General features: G+C 39.5%; 2 long non-coding RNA genes across 3 annotated transcripts; both read right to left on the bottom strand.

Moving 5' to 3' along the window:
• Nucleotides 1-1,042: 1,042 nt before the first annotated feature.
• Nucleotides 1,043-2,610, bottom strand: LOC135785300 (uncharacterized). The gene is made up of 3 exons (XR_010546547.1): nt 2,418-2,610; nt 2,158-2,315; nt 1,043-1,559 (listed from the first exon to the last, which is right to left on the bottom strand). It is a non-coding gene; the product is annotated as an uncharacterized lncRNA (long non-coding RNA).
• Nucleotides 2,611-2,924: 314 nt separating this feature from the next.
• On the bottom strand, nt 2,925-5,728 carry LOC135785290 (uncharacterized). Of its 2 annotated transcripts, XR_010546545.2 has the most exons (4): nt 5,657-5,728; nt 5,179-5,389; nt 4,409-4,450; nt 2,925-2,949 (listed from the first exon to the last, which is right to left on the bottom strand). It is a non-coding gene; the product is annotated as an uncharacterized lncRNA (long non-coding RNA). The 2 variants fall into 2 exon arrangements; XR_012335435.1 differs by lacking the exon at nt 5,657-5,728 and having other exon boundaries at nt 5,179-5,416.
• Nucleotides 5,729-7,749: the final 2,021 nt, after the last annotated feature.

Genomic DNA, 7,749 nt, shown 5'->3' with positions numbered 1-7,749 from the left:
TCGATGACATACTCTGCAACAAGTCTTCTGACTTCTCGAGGTTCAAGTGGCATGATGGCCGACCGCAGGAAACTTAATTTCTGTTGCTTTGGATTATTACTCTCGTCCTCTGTCTTCTTTCTCTTCTCAGTAAGCGGAGTGGTCGCATGGCACCGTTCGAGGTGTTTTTTTAAATTGCTAGTGCTATTTCTCGACGTTGATAGTTCTCTCGGGTTTGGACAAAGGTTGCATTTGACAATTACGTTCTTCTTGTCCTTATCTCTGACAAAATCGAAGTAATGCGCATACGTCCATCTCGCGAATGTACAGTCTTCTGCCATTTTCAACTTTCATCTACAGTATTTTCCACTGGCCAGTGCGCGCTTCAGCAAACGGGGCGGAGCTAATAGCCTCGAACCTCGAGCTTAGAGGCTGAAATCATGGTGCGTTATACAATACAAAGTTTCACCAATCACCAGCGAGAGGGTGATGAATGACACCACACGCGTCTATTCCCTGACCAGAGACAACGAACAGGAAATATAACTTTCTTGCGGGATTTTTGATTTGTTAATCATGTCTCAAGGGGCGAAAAGTTTGTTGTAACGCATGCGTTACTGAACATGTAACGAGTAAAATATTACTGAAAATTGATTAGTAATGCCTTACACTACTGCGTTACAGCAAAAAGTAATACATTACTGTAATACATTACTTTTGTAACGCATTACTCCCAACACTGACTACCCAGCTAGCAAAAATTGCGCGGGCCGAAAGCGGAACGATTAATGCTGGAACACTCGGCCGATCCTCGGCATGAATCTAGGTCCGATTGCTCTGCGAGCGCTCGGTTTTCACGCGCCCCGAAGACACGGCCGAGCACTCAGTTTTAACGCGGCCCGATTGCGGAACCCCGAGTGAGAGGACGTAAGCTCCCCTCCAATCCTGTTCCTTTTTTGGGCTTGTTTAATTGATTGATTTTATTGATTGGTTAATACTAAAATTGCTAAGCAACCATTGTGCAACATTAACTGAAAATAAAACACACAAGGAAGAACAAGGATTTCACGTTTAATGCATTTTTTATTCACTTGAACACACATTCTCTCTCTCTCGTACACACAAACAGGTTTCCATGTTTTGTGGGGACATTCCATAGACGTAATGCATTTTATACCATACAAACTGTATATTTTATTCCCCTTACCTACCCCATTCCCTAAACCCAACCATCACAGAAACCCTTCTCCTACTTCACATTTACAAGAAACATCATTTTGTTTGATTTATAAGCTTGTTTCCTCATGGGGACACAAGGTCACAAAAATACTGGTATTCCTATCTTTGTGGGGACACAACGTGATAATTACCAGGTGCACACACACACACACACAATCAGTTCAAATACGAATTTTCCAAAAATCAACATTTTTAAATTTAAAACATTTTAATTCATTGTCTGTCTATTGTCTGGATTCGGCCACCATCCCTGTCATATGCTAGCACCGACCACCTGGTGATGAGGAGCTCTATCTCCTTTTCTGTGTTATCTTTGGTCAGGGCATTCCGGCGGACTGCATCTGAAAAAAAAACAAAGATAGAAGAGGTCAGCATGACCATGTGATGTTACTCATAAAACCACCAAAACTTATTTTGGATGCAGGGCTCTACACTTACATTTCTTTTTAGTTTAGGAGCACATTCAAAAATTTAGGAGCACATTCTGATCAATGACAAAATAACCTTCCCATTATAAGGAGATATTTGACTATAAAATTTTAACCTTATTAAATTTCAAATTCATAAATTGAGTTAGAATAATAAGAGGCAATCAGGAAGAATAAGTTACCAATCAAATGAAATCAGTAGCAACACAATTCATCTTTGCACTGCAGAGGTGGCATATAACAGAAATGTGGGATTTAGTTATATTTACAGACTGTTTAATGAGGCTCAGAAGTAGCATTAATGCATTTCAATTTATGATAATGTTATGATGTTAATGTTTTAAATAGAGTTTGAGTATAGAAATACAATTATGATCAGTCTTGAAGAAAAAAAAATGACTAACTTTTAAGACTAGTCTTAAAGGTTTATGCAACCAGCCACTGATCGAGTCAGTCGCACTGTAGAGCCCTGGGATGTCACTTCAGTGCCGTTTCCAGCACTGACACTCACCCAAAACCACACTTTTCAAAGTGAGCCCTTTGAATGCAGGCTTCAGTTGACCCCACTTCAATTGATGAGTCTCGCCACGAAGAGTTTATTGTTTTTTTCAGGACCCACCCCACGGTGTCTTTAAGAGTCTTGTCTCTGACCATTCCAGGAAAAACAGTCTGAAACAAAAAGACATGTACCTTATTAGTTATTTAAGGAATATAGCATGAGTGAAAATGAGGACTGACTTTTAGGAATGATCTGATTAAACCATAATTTACCTCACCAAATTCTTCTTCTCATCTGGATTATTTAATGTCTCCTACAAACATTGTAGCTCCTCAATAGTTGAAAGTGGGAGCCCAAAATGTGTTGGGTCTGGGGTGAAGTCTGCAACTGCTGCTCTCTAATAAAATCGAGCTGGATGAGGATCTCCTTAGCAATAGGCTTTATGCCCAGCTGCACTTCTTCCTGAATTTCAGCCAGCTCCTTGTTTCCTGTCTGCCATTACTGGACAAACTGATAAATCCAGGTGTGTCTGATTATTGTTGTTGTGACTACTAAGCTCAGGCACACCTGGATTAATCAGTTTGTCCAATAATGGCAGACAGGAAACAAGGAGCTGGCTGAAGTTCAGGAAGTAGTGCAGCTGGGCGTAAAGCCTATTGCTGTAGAACACAAGAAAAAGCAGGCATAGCAGATTACTAGCAAAACATTGTACGTAGATATGTCAGAGTAAACCGAGAGAGATCACTTTGTATAATTCCTACCTGTAGGCACAGCCTCCTGTGTGCCATGTAAGGGTGGGGTGTGCTAAAAGAAAAGAAAAATATGTTTTAATCTCATCACATATACCAAATAGGAATAGGCAAAAAAAAGTGAAAAAAAAAATTAAATGTGGTCAATTCAATATCAATTCTCATCGTTTTTCTGTATTTATTTTCATTACATTATATCTGAAAAGCATTCCGGTTGAAGGAACTGTCAATGTCCCGATTGGGCCAGTGCTGCATGATCATAAAAGTTTACATTTTGCACGCATTTTTAAGCCTTGTCAATTTAAGCATTCAAGCGAAAGAGAACTTGCATGCGCTATGTGAGAAGAGCACACACTGGAAGCGCTTACAGCTGCGCGACAGCGTGCAAATTACGAAATTAATTCTAGTTCTCTCCTTGCAAATTCACACATTTTTTAAAAAAATGCCGGCCTTTGCGAGTAAACAGACGGTTATGAGAAGAAGTAGAAAAAGAATGCATTCATTGCCTATCATAATTTGATCCGTGCATTAGTCTTAAAGTGGTAGTAACCTTCACCTGTCCGTGTTTTTAAATGTTAATCAAACTACAAAAGAGGAAGTCACTCCCTGCTTTTCACTGAATTACGATTTGTAACTTTGTGCATATTAAATAAAGATTAATCCTAATTAGTGAAGATATGCCGTGTTATTTTACATTTGATTACTTTTTTCAATTTCTGTATCTGAAAAATACTGTTAGACCTACCTGAAATGCACAGATTTCTTCATTTGTATCTTTGTTCTATTGTACTTATATTGCGTTGCTTGCATTTAATTTTATTAACAACTATTAACTTGTCTTTAATCTATGAAATTGATATTAGTAGTTTTAGCTGTAGTATCAAAAATAGAATTGATAATTGTTAATTTTCACTGGTATTTAAAATATTGGGTGTCATAACCTTATTACAAGAATAAATGGGTAAAAACTACAAAAACTATTTCATTCATTTATTACTTTTTTTGTGGTGGGGCCAGTGAAAATGTAATCATTGAATCGAAAATCGCAATCCAATCAATTTGAGATCTAATGTATCTGAATCGATTTGAGACATCTGAAACAATACCCAGCCCTAATACCAAAGTGATTTTTTTCTCTCCATGGGCTATCTCGCCCTTCTTACTTGAAATCCAGTTTGGCCTGATGTCTGACTTCTGCCAGCTGCTGCATGGGTTGGGGTGTCTGTAGGTGTAGCACTCAGGCTGTTGGTAATGGAGATTGGAGACCACGATGGTGGACTAAGCGCTGTGATGTTAGACAGTAGAGACAGTAGACAGTAGAGATCGAAATATCGATACACTATTTTTTTTGCACAGCCCTAGTTTTAATCTCATCACACATATCAGTCATCAGTCAGATCATCGTCAACAAGCTTACTGTCGTTCTTAATACCTTGCAGAAAATTAGACAACGATTTAACTGCTTTGTGTCTCAGATTAGATTTAAAATAATGCATTTGATCAGCCATTCTTACCTAAGAGCAGTGTTTATTTTAGAACAGCAAAAGCAAGATTACCTGAGGAAAAAAGAAAAAAGATTAGCATTGTACAAAACCATACATAATGTCTTATTATACTAAACCATTACAATTTCCCTTTTTTAGTCCAAGCCCAACCCAATAACCATTATGACATTACCCAACTACCAGCATAACTGCACAGTGCATAAATTAGGGTCCATCAAGACATGTTTAAGTTTACACACAAATCTATTATTGTGACATTCCATAAACTGGTATATATTAATCCGCGAATCACATGCGAGCCGAACCGTGGTTCGGATCAACTGCGATTTGTCACAGCACTACCAGCTAACATTTTGTTCCACTTAATTTTGTTCCAAAGAACACTATGCTTGTAAATATTAATCACGTAAATTGCATTTAATAAAAATTAGGTTCCATTATTTAACATCCCAGCTAGTCAATGCTAGCTTCGTTCGCGCCATAAAAGTTGGAGCCACTTTCATATTATCCAAAATTTGCACTACTTTTCTCAGACATGATAAATAATTTGATGTTGTCCTAATTAATAATTCTTAAATGAATTATGAATTATTTATGTTTGTTTCATCTGGAAAAAAGTACATGAACATGTCAAAGGAACATGAACGAATCAATAATAACCAACATGTAATCAGCAACAGTTCGAAATAGAGTTAATATATGATGTGACGGGAACTCGATTGAAACTATGCTTAGCGTGAATGTTAATGCTTTTTAAGGAAACTGAACACAAGACTTACCTCAAGTTTAACGTATGGCGTAGGATCGAAAAGGGAATGGATGATTCAGTCAGGCGTTGAGTTTTATCTCACCCGTTGTACAGACGTTACTCCAGTGATGAGCTGAGCGTGCTGACGCTTTCTGCAGTTACCGTTGAAATCGGCTTCATACTGGCAAAAGGGTCTGAGCCGAGCACCCAGTTTAAAACAGCCGCCAACGTACGGGATTCATCTTAAAATGAATTTTTTATATTTATCAGCTTACCCCGAGGCCATCCAAGATGTATGTGATTTTGTTTCTTCAGTACAACACAAATGTAGAAACTCCAACCGTTTCAGTTTGTATGCATGTGAATAGTAACAAAATCTCAGACAGTAAAAACATGCACAGACAAATCCAAATTAAACCCTGCCGCTCGTGACGACACATTGATATCCTAAGAAACGAAACGATCGGTTTGTGCGAGAAGCCGAACAGTATTTATATAATTTTTTTTACCTCTAATACAGTACTATGCGTAGTCAAATGAGCCCGTGCACAGCACCTTCTTCTTTAGAGTTTTAATGGCGGGTTGCGAAGCAACTTCATAGGTGCATACCGCCACCTACGGTTTCGGGTGTCCCTGTATAGCCAGGGTTTAAATTGGGCCGGGGCCGTCCGGGGCTAAGCCCCGGCACATAGGCTGAAGGTCGCGCTCTGTTCTTGCCAGTGTACCCGCTGCGCTTGTGCGTGTGTACTCGCTGCGCTGGTGCGTGTGCACTGATGCGAAGGGAATAATGCGTTTTCATTCATTATGGGGCATACTCACCAACGCAAGTTCAACGATTTGCGCGAGCAGATTACATACAAAGTCAATGCAAAGACGCAACCAGGCGCGTACTCGCACGGGGCGATGCAAATGACGCGAATTGGGCGCCACAATTGCCGCGAAAAGACGCGCTTTCCCTTTAAATGCGTCTTCGCGCAAGTTATGCAACTCAAGCGAAAAAACTCAGAACTTCAAGAACGCGCTCTCATGCAGGATCATTTGATGAGAGAGAGAGAGAGAGAGAGAGAGAGACAGAGGTAAGAATGGTGCCCACGTCGAGAAAACTTAATAGAAGACTAGAAACGTGTAAAGGATTCAAGTATGTATGTCACTCATTTAATTACATTATGTTAAGTATAACACTGGATATAACTCATTGTATAGTTTAATAAAATAATGTATTTTGATTACACCAATCAAACCTAACTATATGATTGTTTTAGCTGCTGACCAGCATAGGGAATCTCTATGTCTAATTTATAAGACATGTTGATGATACAGTACTGTGTGTTGTACCTTTTCTTGTTAATTGAGTCTTTTGGGGTAGCCTATCTTATGCCTAGAATTATTCAAGGAGGTTGATTATTTTAAATCTGATCAGTTGTGCATAATGACATGTGCAACAAATGGATATAGGGTGTCAAACACATAGATTTGCATCATTTAAAATTCAGAAGCTCTTCTTAAAATATTTTGGGTCAACCTCTGGCACAGCTTTAAAGCTGAAACTTATCAAATCCTATAAGAGGTCCAGAATGTCATTGAAACACACCAGTGGCTTTGGTATCATCAGTATTAAACATGTTACCCCTTGAAGTACCCCTCCCCGCAGAGCCCCCCCACATAACAAATCCCAATTTAACCCCTGTGTATAGCCCTCAAGCCGTGCATCCGATACAGTAGATGGCAGTATGCAACTATGACGTTGCTTCGCAACCCGCCATTAAAACTCAAAAGAAGAAGAAGGCGCCGTATTAGAGGTATAAATTATATAATACAGTTCGGTTTCTCACAGAAACCGATCGTTTCGTGTCTTAGGACATCAACGAGCAGCAGGGTTTAATTTGGATTTGTCTGTGCATGTTTTGTTTTTACTGTCTTTTGTTATGGACAGACTAAAACGGTTGGAGTTAAAAATCTACATTTGTGTTAAAGAAAGTCGCCTACATTGAATGGCATCCATTAAAACCATCCTTGATTTAACATAAGCCGAGTCATTTCCAAAAGTGGTCCAGATCATACAACCAGAGCTGGGTTACCAGTTACGGTGAACATGAATCGGCCCAGTGCTTACAGCCAGAACAAAAATGAATGTGCCAGAGCGAGCTGCGGGGCACAATCGGCTCGGTTAACACACGCCGATGCCGAGTCTGAGCCGCACCTGCCGCAGGGCAGCCGAGCTCGGGCCGATTATACATGCTAGCTGGGTAGGAACTTGATTTGGGGGTTTGTTAGTCTCTCTACAGTAGCAAAAAGAGTGTGGGTGTTGTTTATGTTGTTGTTTATAATGTTTGAAAAGAAGGTCTGTCTAGCTGTGCCTAGTTCTACATTGAAAGCACGAAGACTGTCCTTATAGATGCTATAATGTACTTCAAGTTTTCTTTTCCGCCACATACGTTCAGCTTTTCTGCATGTTCTTTTCATGCGCTGTACTGCTGTTGTGTTTCTCCAGGGTGCTTTACGTCTGTCAGTGATCACCCTGACCTCTACTGGAGCTATACCATCAATAGCATCTTTAACTTTTATGCCGATATGTTTGGCAACATTGACATAGCATTCATAA

Source organism: Paramisgurnus dabryanus, chromosome 19, assembly GCF_030506205.2.
Source record: "Paramisgurnus dabryanus chromosome 19, PD_genome_1.1, whole genome shotgun sequence".
NCBI classification, from domain to species: Eukaryota; Metazoa; Chordata; class Actinopteri; order Cypriniformes; family Cobitidae; genus Paramisgurnus; species Paramisgurnus dabryanus.
This window is presented reverse-complemented; position numbering and strand designations above follow the sequence as displayed.